This window comes from Anser anser (assembly GCF_964211835.1).
Source record: "Anser anser genome assembly, chromosome: 9".
NCBI lineage: Eukaryota > Metazoa > Chordata > Aves > Anseriformes > Anatidae > Anser > Anser anser.
In genome coordinates, this window is record NC_139729.1 from 6,158,973 (window position 1) to 6,176,144 (window position 17,172).

At 39.2% G+C, this 17,172-nt stretch overlaps 1 protein-coding gene and 1 long non-coding RNA gene across 3 annotated transcripts in view; one reads left to right on the forward strand and one right to left on the reverse strand.

The window, feature by feature from the left end:
* Nucleotides 1-17,172, forward strand: part of LOC310903851 (uncharacterized protein) — a 209,100-nt gene that overhangs the window by 164,081 nt on the left and 27,847 nt on the right. For both annotated transcript variants that reach the window (XR_014587870.1, XM_083847827.1), the window contains one exon: nucleotides 140-431. The gene's annotated coding sequence lies outside the window, so the exon portion shown is untranslated. The remainder of the gene's footprint in view (nucleotides 1-139; nucleotides 432-17,172) is intronic.
* LOC310903852 overlaps nucleotides 425-17,172 on the reverse strand; it is a 38,324-nt gene continuing 21,576 nt past the window's right edge. Inside the window, exons 4-5 of the long non-coding RNA XR_014587874.1 lie at nucleotides 10,387-15,948; nucleotides 425-7,798 (exon numbers count right to left, since the gene is read on the reverse strand). This is a non-coding gene — a long non-coding RNA (uncharacterized lncRNA). The remainder of the gene's footprint in view (nucleotides 7,799-10,386; nucleotides 15,949-17,172) is intronic.

The following is a 17,172-nucleotide window of genomic DNA, read 5'->3' on the forward strand; positions in this document are numbered from 1 at the left end:
TTGTACCACTGTCTTTGTATGGGTATGCTCTACTTGGTTTACTGCTGTTCTGAAGAAAAACTGATGCCTAAATTGAGATTAGTGTGTCTAGATATGCACTTACTGTACTCCTCCATTAGCTAAGAATTTCTCCTTCCAGACTTCATGATACAGCTCTAGCAGAGCCAGCTGCCTTCTGCTGGGAAGCAGGTGATGTACATCATGCTTAACACCATTGCTTTGGAGAAACACAGGGATCCTTGGTGCCCACAACATAACTGTTAGGCCACAGAAGATAGATCTGATGTACATCTTGTGGTGACAAGAGACACAAGAAGAATTGATGTAGAGCACGCAGCTTTGCCAAGACAGAGAAAACTGGTGGAAAGCAGCTATTTCACATACAAAGGAGGGGCTCAGTATTTTCTCAGAAAGGTAACTTAGCTCTCGAGGTAAGTTTTCATTTTCTCAGTGTTGAATTCTACTTTCTTCCTCAGTCATCTTCCAACTCATAACTACTTCACTTTCCTATTCATTGCTCTGAATGATGTGGACATTTAATACCTACTGTGGTGCTACAGCACTGCTTTGTTGTGATGTTGAAAGCTCCATTCTTTCAGTGTGGGATTAAAAGGGCCAATAAGCAAAGAAGATACCATTGCAGTATAAGTGCAACTGTAATTACTATTTTCACCCACCAGGATAATATCAGTAGGAAATTAACATCCTTAGGAAGATCAGACACAGAATATATCTATCTTGTCTATATTACTAGAGTGGACAAGGAAGAAAGTTGTACTGTGTTTGAACTACGTTTTCAGTACTCATTAATTCTTCTCATTAGTGCATCAATGGTAGACAAAGCTACTGGAAGCTACCACCCATTCTCCAAGAAATGTATCCTGCAAAGCTAGCAAATGGGGGCAAATTATTTGCTGAAGCAACTGCCTGTTGAAGATGGTTTGTTCCAGCACTGTGAAAGTTGATATAAATGTATGGATAAAAGTAAACTAGACTGTTCCATAGATGTAAATAGGTGTATAATAACGTGTATATGGTTTGTTTGCAGTGTCTTCTTGGCAGGTAATCTGCAGCTAGCAGATTTAGTCAGCTGCTAAATGTTCATGGAAATATGATTTGAATTGCTCTCCACACTGCTGGTGAGTGGCCAGGAAAGGAAAACAATTCACATCTAATATAATCAATGGATTCAGCTCCTGTAAAAAAGATACAGAAAAACTTGTTGATCTATATACATTTTTTTGATTTTAATTTTCAGAAAAAGAGGTGAATAGTAATTATTCTCTTACACAAATCATACATCTTAAAGAATAGGATGGGTTCTACAGAAAATCTGAAATATGAATGATTTGATAAGGCTTTATGATAATTTTTCAACAAGATTTTGACTTCATTAATGGTACAACACTTTATTCAACCTTGTGTTCTTTATAGACAAAGGAAAATGTCATATACCTTAATTTTTAAGAAATGTAAACATTCTCTTTAAAAAATTTCTTTCTAGTGGCTACATCTCTCACTGAACAGTACTTTTTGTACAAGCCAAATGCATGATATAGTCATCTGAAAAAAGTAGCATGATGTTCTGGAATGGCATTAGTTACTGACGCTGCTGCAGTGGGCTGGTAACCACAGTCCTTGTTCATAGGCAACAACTGGGAGACAGAATGTTCTTCCAAAAACATGTTCTTGGTCATACGGGGTTGTGAACGTGGGACATGAAGAAAGGTTGGAACAAAACTCTATGTTGGGAAGGCAAAACCTTCCTCTTCAGGATTTAATTGTGTTAATGGCTGCACACAGAGTGCTAAATTATTCCAAGAGACATGCTGAACCTACCTGACACTTCAGAACACTGTGTCACGCCAACCACTATGTTTCACTCATGACAGTCTCCAGTCACTTTCCTGACCTGCAGGAGTGAAATGGGAATTCTTGAGAAAAGGTTCTCTAGGCACAGAAACTGCAGGAAGCTCTGTTAAAATGGTGCAAGGGGATAAGAGAGCAATGCATGGTAATTTCACCTGATCCAGCCACAATATGATCCAGCATAACTCTGGTTTAAATGATTACATGAGTTTCTACACCAAAAAGCAATTTATCTAAAACACACAGCGTTGTAACTTCTGTTATCTTGGCACAGCACGGTGTACAGGTAGTTCTCTCACACCTAACCTGAGATGATTGCTTTGCCATGCTGTTGCATGGATGGGAGGAGTGTATTTACAAAGCAAAGATCACAGCTGGTGGGCATGTGTCTGCAGCTTTCAAGATCCCACCAATCATTCAAGCCCTTCATTCTTCCAAGTCTTTCCTTTAGGGCCAGAAAACCTTGTATAATCTCTTTAGCGCACGTAAATGACCTCAGAAATACTCGGGTAGTAGGGAATATTAAGTCAGTTCTAGGTCTTTTTTCTTGTTTGCTCTTGAAATCTTTTGTGTGATGATTCTGAGTATATATGGTATTACTGGTCCTCTACGCTGTCAGAGTCAGCAGGAAGTTAACTGTGGGCTGATAATGAGCAAGGGAAAAGACATGGCAAAGTTTGAATAATCTGATTTTCCAGCAAACTTAAATCTGAAATTTGTTGGTGGCAAATCAAGCGAAGCAAACCTGCCTTCTGGCAATTTTTCCTAAAGGGTAGGTAAGCCAAAGCTGTGAGCTTCATACAGCTCTAGGTCCAGCTTAGCCAGTTCTAGCAAAATTTTATCTTTTCATGCTGCCCTTTTTGCTCTGAAAGTCAATGTTACTATCTCCTGGTGTTTTATTTCCTTCTTGAGTATTACAGGGACATGACAGTAAGAGCTCAGTCTCAGTGTGCATGCACAGGTTTTGAGTTATCTCGTTTCGACAGCATGTCCTGTGCTGCATCATCATTCATAGGAGGCAATGGGAGGAATGTTACAGTGCTGAATTTACAGAAACAGCTGTGATAACTTTATGCTGATCAGAAGTTACTTGAAACCCCTGAAATGTCATGCTGATGTTATAGTAGTACTAAACTGGATCCAGAAATTATTCACCATATTTCTCCCCAAGACTTGGTAGGCATGTTGGCTGGAGTTGCTGACTGTACAGATTTCTCTGGCTGATAGAGTGTTTTCAGTTTAGACTCACCTTGGCCAGTTCCCCTCCTTGGTGAACCTTTCCCTTACAGTCAGCTTGGGAAGCAGCAGAAATCCTTCTGGAAGAGATGAGGGTTTGTGTCAGCGTGAGGATACGCAGTACACCTGCACAGATAACTGTCCTGTTGTTCTCTTGTGGTGCTTTTGGATCAGTCTTTAAAGCTGACCATCAGCTAACAAATTTATAGGCGCCCTGTCTCAAGCTGAAGCTCCTGATGGGGTGGAGTCTGCTCCTTGGTACTCTGTGTCTCTCTTTCTTTCTGTGCCCTAGACATTCCTCACTTCACTCTGGAGTAGATATTTGAATCACAGTTTCAGAGATGACAGGGAGCGCCCTAGCCATCACAGTCAGTTTGGCAGTGCTTCTTTATCTGGGTCAGTGACTCTTTAGCAATTCAGATTGGGTTAAAATGCCCTAACAGGAAAAGAGCCTGTCTGTCAGTTCAGGACAGCCTGTGACCAAGTGCTTAGGGCACTCAGCTGATAAGGAAGCTCTTGCTCTGACTGAGAAGAATCTGCTGATTATACTAAAATCCTCTCCCACCATATCAGACATGAGATTCCATGAGAAAGTTTGTATCTAGGAAGGCCCTGGGGAAACAAATACAGAGGTGAGTTTGTATCTGAGAAGGCCATAGGGAAACAAAAACAGAGGTGCCTAAGTCTCACTCCATTCATTGGCATCTCATTTCTTAGCTATTTCCTCTGATACTCTTTTTTAGAAATCTAATTCACTGCACAAGTTCTTGAGCAAGCCTGTCTTTAATAAGGATGCGCTACAAGCCAAGCACTGTGATGCTAACCTTAAATATGTTTTGGCAGAAGTTGCTGATAGGCTTTCTTATCTTACCTCTGTGCCGCTCAATGCAAAAGGAGTTTTCTCTTTGGTTTTAGGAAAAGGTCTCTCTGACTTGCAAGTTAAACAATTAAAAAATAAAATGAAAACAAAGTTTGACATGTTGTGCCAGACAGAAATACTAAACTGCATCATGATTTTGCAGCACTTTGATCAAAAAACGGTTACAGCATTGCACCATGAATTCTCTGAGTGAAACTGATTTGCTGCTATTGTGTGGGCAGAATGCTGCCTAAAAAAGACACCGTGTCTCTTGTGACTACTGGGCCATGCCAGACCCTACAGATTGGCCCAAGCCTCCCTTTAATCATCTGTAAGGGAAAATCAGTAAATTTGATTAACTTATTAAGTGTAAAAATAACAGTAATAATATACCGTAGTGAAGGTTACTTTACAAAACTTAAATATTTGAAGAAGACTCAACAATTCGTGTCTTAATAAAGATATATTTTTACAGTAAGAGCAGGTTTTTGGTGTGTGCTGTAGTAGCTGCTGCAGAGGTAAGGGTCATCTTGCCATGTATTTAATGCAGAAGGTAGAGTGTAGAGCTGCCACTTTGGCTGGGGTCAATCTCAGGGTGTTGGCTGAATAGCTGAGAGCTCAGCTGTGACAAGCGGACAAGCAATGTGACAGCCTCCATGCTAATGTGTCTGCAGGAATTTGCACAGTGGAAACAGGGCACTGATGAGAGCAGCAGAATAAATCAAAGTGTGAAAGCAACTGCAGTCAAATGTCACACCCAAGTAGTTAGTGACTTGGCATGCTGTTTGGAAATAGGTTGGGTTACCTGTCAGTGTGGCATTTTCTTTCTGTTGCTAAAGCATAATGTTATCTAAGGATAAAACCTAAGGAGCACAGATGGTTGTTACACAGGCCTAATTCTCTAAACCCTTATCACAGCAAAATTATTCCATTGACATAAATGGGACCACTCCTATGGTTAAGATCTCAGTTATATTCTCTAATTCTTTTACTACTGAAGTTTAATTTTGTTGTTTTATGCATGTAAATATCTATGCACCTTAAAAATATAACATTATCTGGGGGACAAACCCGGTTACATTCCTGACAATCACTGGGATCAAAGTCATTGTTTAGGACTGCAGGATACAAATCTTGCTTGGAAACATTACCCCTGCACTTTCTAGACAAAGAGATACAGGTTCTGATTTGACTTTACTTTCTCTGCTTGGGAGCCACCAGCCCCAGAGTCCTCTGCCTGACCAACACTTAATGCTTCCCCTTGGTTTGCGCACAGGTGTTGAAGGGCATTGAAGATTTGTGGAGCAAGAATTTAAATTGTAAACCAAAGTAATGGAAAGAAAACAGATCAAAATTTAGAATCGAGCATTATTTCTTCTTACCTATTCCAAATTTTAGTCTATGAATTATGGTGAAAATCTCTTATCCTTTCCTGAACTATTGACCATTTGAATATAAATCATTTTTGTGGGTGCTATTTCTGTTGGCAGGCAAGCCTCTATGCTCTGTGAAACCTTCATATACAGAGGAACACACAGTTAGAGCTGTTTCCCTTACCCCATGCACTAAGGAAACAGTCCGGCTGGCTTCAGGATTATTGCAATCAAGAGGAAGTTGCCTTTGGATGGAAATCTTGCAGCCAAGAACCTGACTCAGTTGCATAACTTTATGTCAGTGCCTTGCTACAACACTGGGTAATTTTGGCAAGGCAGCTTTATGCAACTTAGTTAGAAAACACCTCCCTTCTTACTTCTTTTTGTTTGTTTCACTGCTAGTTTAGGATTGAAGTCAAACTCTCAGATGTGCGTTTTATCTAAGCAAGGTAAAATATTGAATCCCTGCTTCTCTTCAGTTTTGAGAAAAAATCACATTTCTTAGAAATCTTTGCATATAAGCTGTGCAATTCAGCTCTGAGCCTAAATTTTCCTCACCTCTCAGTTGTTTGTAGGATTTTTGACCATTATTTAGACTTTCTTATTGACAGTATACTATTTTTTATTATTATTTTGAAAATACCTTTCCTCCAGGAAAACCTACAGTGTTGGAGTTGCAGCTTTGTCATGCTTGGGGGTTTGAGATCTTCAAGGATTAACTCATACTGGTACCAGGCAGCAGCAGACTGGTTACACAGAAATGTCCCTTAGTGTTTGAATGCTGGGTTGCCTCTAATTGAAAACACATTATGAAGTCTCCGAAAGGATAAAAAAAAAAAAAATTGCAGCATCACTGATTTTCATTATAGCTGTCACTGTCACACCATGGATTCAGCTAGTTGAACCATTTGTTATGAATAACATTTAGTTTGAATTGGTATTTGAATTGGTATTTTTAATTGAGTAACTATGAGTATTTTGTCATTATTTTACCAGAGATGGATTGCAATGATTCTGTCTGCAATGTTTCTGGCCCATACTTTATTCAAAAACAACATAACCACCTGCAAATATTTTTGCATTCTTTGGTGCTGTTTACTCCAGCATTCTCCACTAGTAGGAGCATATTTCCTCATGAAATACAGAAAATAATATTGATATTAGTCCTAGGTTCTCAAATAGAAAAGCCATGAAGAAAAAGAATGAACCATTTTCACAAATAACGGACCAGCCCAGAGCTCCTCTCAGCAAACAATGTAAAGAGACTTTGTGTCTGTCTATGAAGAAAAGAGGCTATCCACTTGGTGGTGGTGTTTTTTTTTTTTTCCCCCACAAAAACATTTTTGCCTCTAGCATAAGGGAGCATTCATCACTGCCCTTTATCTAAAGAAGCCAATCCATAGAAATTGTTTTGAGTCAATTTTCTGGAGTTCCATCTGAAGCTCAGTCCATGTCTGTGTAACTCAGTAACTCATCTGCTGATGGAGAGGCACATATGCCTATTGTTTAAGGTTAACCAATGGCTAGGCCTATCACCCCAATTAATACAAATTGCTACTAATTAAATGAATAATTTTAAAAGATTATTTCGATTAACAAAAATTGCTACAAATAAGCAAACTTTAATTCTGACTGCAAAGAAAACTACAGTATAAACAGAGTCAGGGAATAATTTTTGACATGTAGACTTAAAAGGCAAGTTATTTACTTCCTTTCTTTTCCCTTACTGTGCCTCACATAGTGACACAGCATTAGGAGCAGCACGGGGGACACATTCTAGTTCTGGTCCTCTAAGAGTGAGCAGTAACTTCTCTGATACTCCTGCTTGCCTGATTCTTCTCTCACACCAGACCTCCTGCCTGTGGTGGTGATGCCATTCATTACTGTGTATCTCTAGATGTAGAAATAATTCATCTTACCCCTTCTCTTTACCACATCTCCAGAAGAACCATTCCCCTTTCTGACTTACTGCCATCGCTTTTGAACACCATCATATCCTCAACATCACTGGACAATCCCCCTTGTCTATTTATTCTACCAAAAAAATTACCTGTTCTTCAGTTCCCATAACTTCTCTGTAACTTTCTTCCTGACTTTCTTTCTCTCTTCCTCCCTGTGGTTCTGCTCGCTCTGTGCTTCCACCTGTCCCTGTGTTTTTTCCTCCTCTTTCATTATTCTGCCCATACCATCAACCCGTAACCTGGGGATACTGGAAATGCTGGGAAAACAATACTATGGAATGAACTCTCAGTATTACATTGGTTTCCAACTCATTCTACTAACAGGCATATGGTGTTAATCTAAACTGTCCAACACATTAGTGGGAGATAAATTGCACCCAGAGAAATATTACAACACTTTACCTGGTAGATGCCAACATATTTATTGATATGGAATTTCTTTTCCTCCATATAACCGCTGAAACCTCTCTCTGTGGCGTTCTCTTGAAAAAGGCATAACTCTATTAAAATATTTAATTAAACTTCAGTAAGTTTTGCTGTGGCTACAGTTTGCATTCTTTATTCAGGAAAAGTTATCACTAAGGTCATTAGAACTTTAAAGTAATGAATGACTTGTTTATTGTATTTGGCTAGTTGAACACACATTACAACTTTATGAATAATTTCTGAGGGCTATGCATATGTGTATACACACGTATGTATGTGCGTATATTTGATTTTGATCTCTAAAACCTCTATTTTATTTCAAATATTCCTAAACAGAATACTTAAATACAATTAATACTGACACATGAAAATAATAGAAAGCAGGGCCAAAGTAAAGTTGATTTACTTGATCTACTTGAATCTACTTGAATTAGCTTTCAGATAATCCTGAAGTGTGTTACAATGTCAAGCCAAAACTGGAAAGAATTTGTAAAAAATGATAGGAGATATTTGAAGAAAAATCATCAAAGTTTCCTTATTTGTCTTTTGAAAATAATCTTTTGATTCGGATGTCCTACAGTTTTAATCAAATGCCAATATAAACACAAAGAAAAAGGGTTAAAGACAATTAAAAAAAAATCTCTTGAAAGGGTAGAAGTTTTCTGTTTGGTTTTACTCTCTCAGAGAAAACTGCATTCAATTCAGTCAAACACTGCGTTTTCAAAAATGTTGTGGTTCTGGCTTGATTCCACAAAAGAGAAAAACTTCAAAGTTAAGGATCAAGCCTGCAATATTTGGTCACAATATGACACAGTCGGGTAAAATTAAGGATGGTAACCTGTTGTGATAGATAGTGGGGAGGGGGCGATCTCCAATCCTGGCTTTTCTTTCTTTCGCTGATTGAATCATAACAAATTCAGGACATATATGATTTTTTTTTCCTTTTGGAAGCGAGTAAGTAAAAGCCTTCTAGAAATTCTGCACACATGTATTGGTAATTAAACATTTGCTGATCATTCTGTACCTCTAAGATAGGTACCAGACCTGACTGCTCTACCGTGGTGACCCGTTCTGTGTTCTTTGTGTCTGCGGGTCTTTATGAGCAACCTTCTTTTTCAGCTGGCTGGCATGGGGCCACAATCACCATATCCAGTAAGATGCAATACAGTGGTATGTTGGCCTTCCTCTAATAGGCTCAGAATATGAGAAAAAGCAAGGTTCACACAGGGAAACATCTTAAATAAATCTGTTGTTAGAGCTTGAAAAAGCAGGCAATGTTTTCGGCTCAGAGTCAGTGACATTTAGTGCAATTTTCTGTAGCAATTCAATGCAGAATGCAGAAAAGATTGTTTTGGGGAAGAAAAATCATGCGTGTTGTTACATCTTATAGGTTAAAAATTTTCTATCGCCATCTGTTCTTTAAAGGGAAAATTGAATTTTTTGAGAGTGTTTTCTTCAGAAAAAAAAAAAAGAGTATCTGCTTTCTGTAGAAAATTAGGGCTATTCATCAGAAAGCCAAACACCTGCAAGCCAAATATTTCTGGTTGAAAGTATTGATTGGAGAGCTGCTGCTGCACCTCTCAGGAGGATGGCGGTTTGGTGCTTTGTTTTCATGCTCTCTGTGACGGGGCTCAGAAGCGCCACATCTTTACTCCCTTACACGGCTGTACTCAGGTAGGGACGGGAGCCTCTGCGGCCAAATGGCTGCAGCACGTGGCAGCAATGCTGTGTGAAGCAGAATCTGGATGCGAGCTGCTTTCTCTCTCCTCGTGCAAGGCTACAGCCCAAGTGCAAGCAAGCCAGGGCAGTGTGGATGCTCAGGCAGTTTGGGTTCCAGGATCAGGCTCAGTAGGGCGCTCATTCCGATGCAGCACCACAGCGATGTCCCTAATCACCTAAGTCTCCATTTACATGGCTAGAGGAGTATTTCTGACTAGGAGTTTTCAGATGAAACCTCTGTTATTTCACCATTATAAAAAGAAATCCCTTCAGCTTTTCCAATTAAAAATAAATCAATATGCTCTAATAGCTTTTTGGAAGTAATGGGCCTGACTGCTCCATTAAACTCCAAGAAGCATACTTAAGAGCTAGGTTACCTAAAGCTGGAGCTTCGCAATATATGAAATTTTGGTCAATGTTCTAACTATTTTTTTTTCAGAATTTTATTTTGGTTTTGTTCAAATCCAGATTTAAAAATAATTGTTGGCAAAACAAAAAATAATCAGGAAAAGTATCTTTTTTTGTTCAACCCAAAATATTTAGTTCAGCTTCAAAGGAGTGGCTTCATTTTTGGTCTTGGGCTGTTTCACATATTTCAAAGCTTTTTTCTTTTTTAAATTTAGGCTAATTTAAAAATGACACTCGAAAGTCTTTGTTTTGAAATGGAAGTGTTTTGGCAGTTCTAGAATGAAACGCTCCATTTTGAAAATACTAAAATGAAGTGTTTTGACTTTTTTTTTCTCTGCATTGTTTCATCTAGTCTATTTGCTAAATTCCATTCAAATTCAGGAAGTGTACCGCTCCCTCCGAAATTCATTTGTGTGGTATATTTATTATTTGTCAGAAAGCATGAGTCATTAAGCTCTGCATCAGTTCAACTTTAAATAACAGGAGAGAATGCTTAATAGGGAATTGATCGTATGCAGCTATGTTTCTCACTCACCTTATAATTACTACTGTAACGGAGAGCACCCAGCTCTGCAGAGCTGCTTCACCCACGTGGAAGAAGAGGTGGCAGACAGTCCCCAGATCCTTCAGCTGATGCGGCTTCCTCCTCTCCATCAAGTAGGCTAGTCTTCTTCTTCCATGAGTGTCAATTTAAATTGTATGCCTTTCTCCAATGTTTCTGTAGCTGTTTGCTAGGCTTCCTCCTTCTGTTCCTGCCTAAATCACTGCTCGTGCCATTGGTATTTCCTAAAACCTCTGTGAGGAGAAAGCTTCAGACAGACCTTTCACTCCAGCTGGTGTGAAAAATCCTCCCTGCTCTGTTGTGATCCTTCTTCCCCTTCACCACCTCTGCAGAGGCCTTGCTCAAGGACTTAACTCCCATTTATAAGAAGCATCTCTAGAAAAATGTTTATCACAGTGTGTAATCTTGGAATGCAGCTGAAAGATGCAAAGTGAGGCCAAGTCCAAATCCTCCAGAAGGACTGCATGTTGAGAGGACAGGTACAAAATGCTTCAGGAGGTATGAGACGTTCCCATACCCATGCATAAAATTGCTTTTTCCAGCTTTAATCATTAAGCTGAGACAATAGAGTCTTCATACTCCCCAATTACACATTTGAACTAAAAAAAAAAAAAAAGCCTAAAACCTTTTTTTTTCCTCATTTCAAGGCTGCTATTTATGAACATTTAAAGAGTCTAGGTGGCCTTACAAGAACAGCTGTAAATTATGAAGTTGTAGCCTGAGAAGTGTAGTTTGATAAAAGTTGTTCTGAGGAACAGTCCTGTGAATTTCCTGAGTGTTGCTTATATTGACTGACCAGGAAAAGACCATTGGGAAGGGCAAAAATGTGCAAGGTAATGCTAGTGACATCCAGACAGCACTGAAGTTCCCTAGACAAAGTAAGGTCCCCACGTACCACCTCCTCATCTCTGGAAAGACATGGTCTTCCTTTAGGAGGTGTACAATGCAAAATTCATGTGTAACCAGGCAGGAAGGAAACTTGAGGAGTACTAAGTCTAGAGAGATAGCAGAGAAACTTGGAAGGAAGAATCTTTGCTGTTAAATGTTAGTATATGTGGTTGTTGCACTTCTTATGATTTATTACTTTTCTACTTTATTTTTCCCATTAATGAAGATTGGAGTTGAGTGCACTCCAACTGGTTTAAATATTTCTAAAGCTATTCACCTGCATTAGAAGCAAACAGCTGGCATACCAACATTTATCTCTTTTCAGGCTGCTCACTTCACAAGGGCTATTCACAGCTTGCACTTTACTAAGGTCGTTGGTATCGCTGTTACACTTTTCCTGTATTACATGAGGATCAAATTCCAGTAGTTAACAAGTCAAAAAAATATTCTTGGGGGTGAGAGAGGAACTAGGTAGATGAGTGTGTTCCACACGTCTGCTTTATTTTTGGAATTACCGCCTTCATCCACGTGAGAAATAATTGTGATCAAAAATAGGTCTGACCTGCAGTACCACAGATGACAAAGAAATGCTTTTGCAGGGTGTGCTCTGAGTGTTCTGGTCCACCTGGGCCAAAGCACGAAGGGACCTCAGCTGCTGGCTACAGCTCAGTGGACATTGAGTAGTCTCTGGGCCAGAAGTCTCAATACTGTAATTGGGAATAGTTCCAATAAAATCAGTTTCTCAATATCTATTCTTTTGAAATTCAAAGGCAGATTTGGCCCACTGCATGGACTGAATCCAGCTGAAAGCCAGGGACCAGATTCTGATTTGTGCTACAGTAGATGAGAATTAACTCTATTGCAGTTAATTGGTCTCGATCCTCATGTGTCTCACGCTGGCATAACTGTTCTGACCTCAGTGGAATTGATCCTAATTTATGCCACTGTAACTGAGATTGCAGCATGCATTGTTTAAATTCTGTTGGGTGCGTCTTCTTCCAGGATGGAAACTATTTGCAGACTATAACAGCCTCTTTCCTAAAATTGAGGCTTGTCATATCTGAAATTTTTGGTGGGGCAAGGGTGTGGGGCAAAGGATATAAAGCCAACTTTGTGCTTAGTGCTACCTTGTATACTTTGAATCCTGCAGTCTCCTGCTAAATTATCAGTGCCTAATTAGGAGACTAGAAGACTCCTGTACTCTTGCTGTAATACAAAGAATTACCTAGCTCTGTGATCACCCTAAAGGAGGCTGGGACAGCTTTAGGAACTTGAAATGATAACATGGTGATTTTGCTCAGGCTTTTTTTTTTATTTTCTTTTCTAAGCTTTTCTGCTAATTGATTTTTTTCTTGTCTCTGCAGCTTCTGTTTTTCCCACCTTAACATATTACATTTTTGAATCATTTGATGAATGGGATGTTGTGCAGCTGAAAGATCACTTATATGATAGCTCACTCGGTGTGCTCACACTGAACTGACTGCCTGAGTTGCAGCTGGTTGCTTTTCTCTCAGGACACTATAAGTCTTACATGCCACATAAAGAAGCCTTCATCCCGCAAGATATATACATATATATGAGAGTGTATATATTTTTTTTATATATATATATATACAAACATATTTGTGTGTACATACACACAAAAAATATATTTTTGGAGTAAAAGGCAAATCTGTCTTCCTTTGCTTGCACTGGAAATACGCAGTTTGTCAGGCTGACTTTTTCCCCCCGTTAGCAATGAAATTTGGCCAGGAGTCCTAGCACGCCATTAGAAATCAAGCCGTGACCACATCAAGTGTGAATGGCAGGGCAAGGTTATAGCATGTAACACTATGCTGTGGTGACCTGTTGCAGAGTTAGAGGCTGGGAGGTGTGAGGCTGGGTCAGATAACTTTATTGCAAGTGAAGCACAAAGTGAAGCTCAAAGCTGTGCTGGCTGTTTACTCTTTCAAGAGGCATTTAGTGAGGACTTTTTATTTTGAGAGCATATTTTGAAAACTTCAGCTGCAGTGCTTGTAGCTTAAATTTCATAATTGAACTGGAATATTTCTTAGTTTTAATTACAAGTGTACCCATGGCATACTCCTACTTATTCTACAGTGATTTGAAAAGCTTTTCTAAAACCTCCTGCACAAAGTGACTGCTGAAAACAGGCCATCAAAGGCAGAGATATTCAGCTGCTGTGAAATAAAGCAATGAATCACCTAGCCAGTACCAGCAGTAGGCTGATGGGTCTTTCTTGTGATCCACTCTAGAGGTGTTCTTCTCAGCAGGAAGTGAGGCACTCTCTTACGAGATAAAGAAAGATGTAGGTGAATTCTTTACACCACTTATGAACTTTCTTCTGCAAATTTGTACTTTGTCTCTTGAAATACTGATTTTTAAAATATTTTTAGGCTTTCTTATTAATTTGACTTTCCTTTTATTTCTGCCATTTTTAATTTCACTTACTCCTTAGACCTAGTAGCCCAAAAGGTAGTCTGTTTAATGCACCTCTGAAGGGAATTTGGCAGAGTGTTGTAAGGTAGAGTAAGGAAGATCCTGGTCTTAAAATAGACACAAGACATAAATCAGCTTCCAGGGTCACACTGAAGCCCTGTGTGAACTTTGCTTTGTGGGATGGCATATCTGAAGGGCATGCTGCCCCTTTTCCCAATGTAAACTGGAAAGAAAAGGACATTTTCAAGACAATCAGAATCAAGGCTGCAAAAGATCTTAGTGTCCCACCCTCTTACAGTGACAAATATGTTCTAATGAAGCTCATTCATCTACTCTGTTTTTGTCATGGTCTAAGACCATACATCTTTGTGTGGCATCACTTGTGATTTATCTCACTGTGAGGAGAGGGCAACCCAACTTTCTCACACGACACTCAGTTGGGAAATATTTCAAATTTAGTTGAAGACATCACTGAAGCCCACAGAAAGATGGCCTTTTGATATTTTGGCCCACACACGATGGATAAGGTCTAAGTACAATTAGGATTTAGGTGTTTAAAAGGTCCCTACCACGGCTGTGCTTCAATAATATAATCCAGAGCTGTACACTGGCCGTATGTACCAGATCAGTGCCAGCAGCGCCCTGAGCAGGGAAGTGCCTCATCTCAGCTTACTCATTTGGAAGCAGTGTATGGTCCCAACAAAACACAGACAGCAGAAATACCACCTCTACCTAGGGTGCAGAGCTGCAGGGAATTACTGAATGCCAGTCCTTGCAAGCACGTGTAGATTAGCAGGAGTGTGGAGCACTTTCTGCATTCTACAAAGCTTAAGATGCTGCAGGCACGAGAGGTCACGTAGGACTGCCCCAGCATAGGCCCTGGCACATCTCCTTCATTTCTGATTGATGTTAGGCTAGCCTGTTCTTAAAACCTTCACAACGCAGTACCTCTGTAGCTTTCCAGAAAGCAAGCTATGTCTGTGCTCGTTCTTATCATTAGAAAGCTTTTCCTAACGTCCAGCGTGAGTCTTTCTTGTTGTCAGTTATGTTGCTATTACTTGTCTCGTTATCTGCTGAGCACATGGAGATGGAATTAATTTGTTTTTATACCAGCCTTTTCTGTGCACAGACTGTTATCCCAGTCATCTCTTCTCCACTTTAATTATCTCCAGTTTTTCAATCTTATGTTTTCAGTTTTATTTTCTGTATGTTTGGTTCTTCTCAGAGCTCTTTCCCAGTAGCACTCTCACCTTTCACTTCCCTCTTTGTGGAAGACATGTTCAACACTGGACCTGATACTTAAGCTAAAGCCTTACCACTGCCCAGTACCCTCTCCTAAGGCTGAATTACAGTTCTTTCAGTCTCTGGTAGGACCATTTTCACCAGGGGTGCCAATGTCTATTTTCACTTAATTTCACTTAATTAAAAGCAAAAGCAGATGAACTGATGCTAAGAGAAGCCAGACGTTTAGCCGTCATATTTTGGTGTCTATAAACAACACTGACTTACAATATCTGAGCACGGTGAGCTTACCAGGTTTACAAATGCCCTGGCATTAAAACATCGAAGCCTCCCAATCTGTTTGACTGCAAATGCTGCTTTTGCCAACTGCAGGTTGAAACTATACCATCTACCTTGGATCTGTGTCTTTAAGTCTAAACCTGCTTTGATGTCGTGATGGATATAAAACCCTGGTTTATGAATGATTCGTGCATGCATAATTAATACCAATTGTTTAAACAGAAGCAATTGTTGCATGAAGTATTAAAATCATATGAAATCAAATACTGTGATATTTTGTTTTGTGGATACTACTATTTAAAACTCAGTAAATAAAATATTGTAATTATTTCAGTTATATTCAAATGCACCAATAGTACATTACATTCGGTGTTGTCAGCTCTGACTTTAAAATAGAAAAACATGTTTCATTGATTTGAGACATTGCAAAATGTTCATGAAGGTATCCCAAGTAACAACGTAATTCAGGTTTATAGGCAGCACAATTGATTTTATAGGTATAACAGTTGAAATTTAACTAATAAAACCTGAGCAAATAATGCTAATTAGCAGTATTTTGAGAAGCAAAAGATTTCCTTGCAATCAAATTTGGATAGCATCTTATCTTTTCTATTCTTACCATTCTCTGCCGGTTTGTTACTCTGCTCCCACATTTTCAGATTTGCTGATCTCTTTGGTTAGACTTGACTGTTGGAGGAAGAGGATGAACATATTTTACAGAAGAAAATCTTTAGCTGATAAATCATACTATTCCATTTAAATTGTTCATATTTTATTCAGCCTGGCCTTCAGACTTGTTGCTGCATGTTTCCATCTACACCTTGGTCATATGTTTATTTCATTCATCGTACAGCAGAAATAACGTATTGCATTCTTGGAATTGAGAGATTCTAAAAGTTTTTGACACTGATTACTACGGTGGCATTTATGGCAATGTACTTTTGTTGCCGTGCAGTGGAAGCCTTTCAGAGTAGAATGGATCAGAATAATTATTTTTCTTACAGTTGGTTTACTAAAATCAGCCAACCCTCATTTCTGTTACCATTATTTGACGTTTACATTGCAGTAACATCAAGAAGTAGAGCTCCACTGTTTTAGTGATCCTTCTGTTTTGTTTAGGTGTGTTAGTAAATCCCCTACCTCAGTAAGCTGATGAGAAAAGACAACTGAGATGGATGGTTATTCACAATGAAGGTTAAAGGCCTTAAAATTTGGTCCCTGTCTGAAAGCTGACAGGGCAGATCATTTAATGTCATTAAAACAAAGTGATATAAAATTGCATTGATTACTATAGGTACCACATAGTCTCTCCTACTGCTATAACCAAAGCCTTTCCATAGAATCACTCTTCTGAATACTGTCACTATACTTGCTATTTGCATTGGCTTTGTTAAAAATATATAATGCAAGAATAAAAATACTGCAGCTGTCTTTCAGTGTTGGCATTTCCTGGTCTTGGTGTAGCTTTTGAAGCTCACGCCTCACCGTGGCGAGTACTCTGAGGTTGGTTTCTTTGGTTGGTTGTTTTGGTTGGTTTTTGTAAAAAGCACCTTTGTGATTTGAATGGAGGCAGCTTACAGAATTGGGTTATCAGAGCAGGAGCTCATGACTTGCATCATGCTATATTGACAATGTCTTGGCAAATGAGAGACTGAGAAATTGTTTTGTAATGAAAGCGTAAACTATATGGAATATTGTGTCCCTCTGGTCTCCAAGAAATTGCATTTTGTTATTGCCTACAATATTTTTTCTAATTTCAGTACTGAAGCAGTTTCACTTGGGGAAGTGCTTGTTTCCTTCTGCCTCAGCAGAAGGACGCAGCAATACCCTGAGACCGGCACTTGTGCTTGTCAGATTAAATACAGAAAACGTAGGCTGCTGTGTTACAGAGGCTAGTAGCTCCGTTAGGGG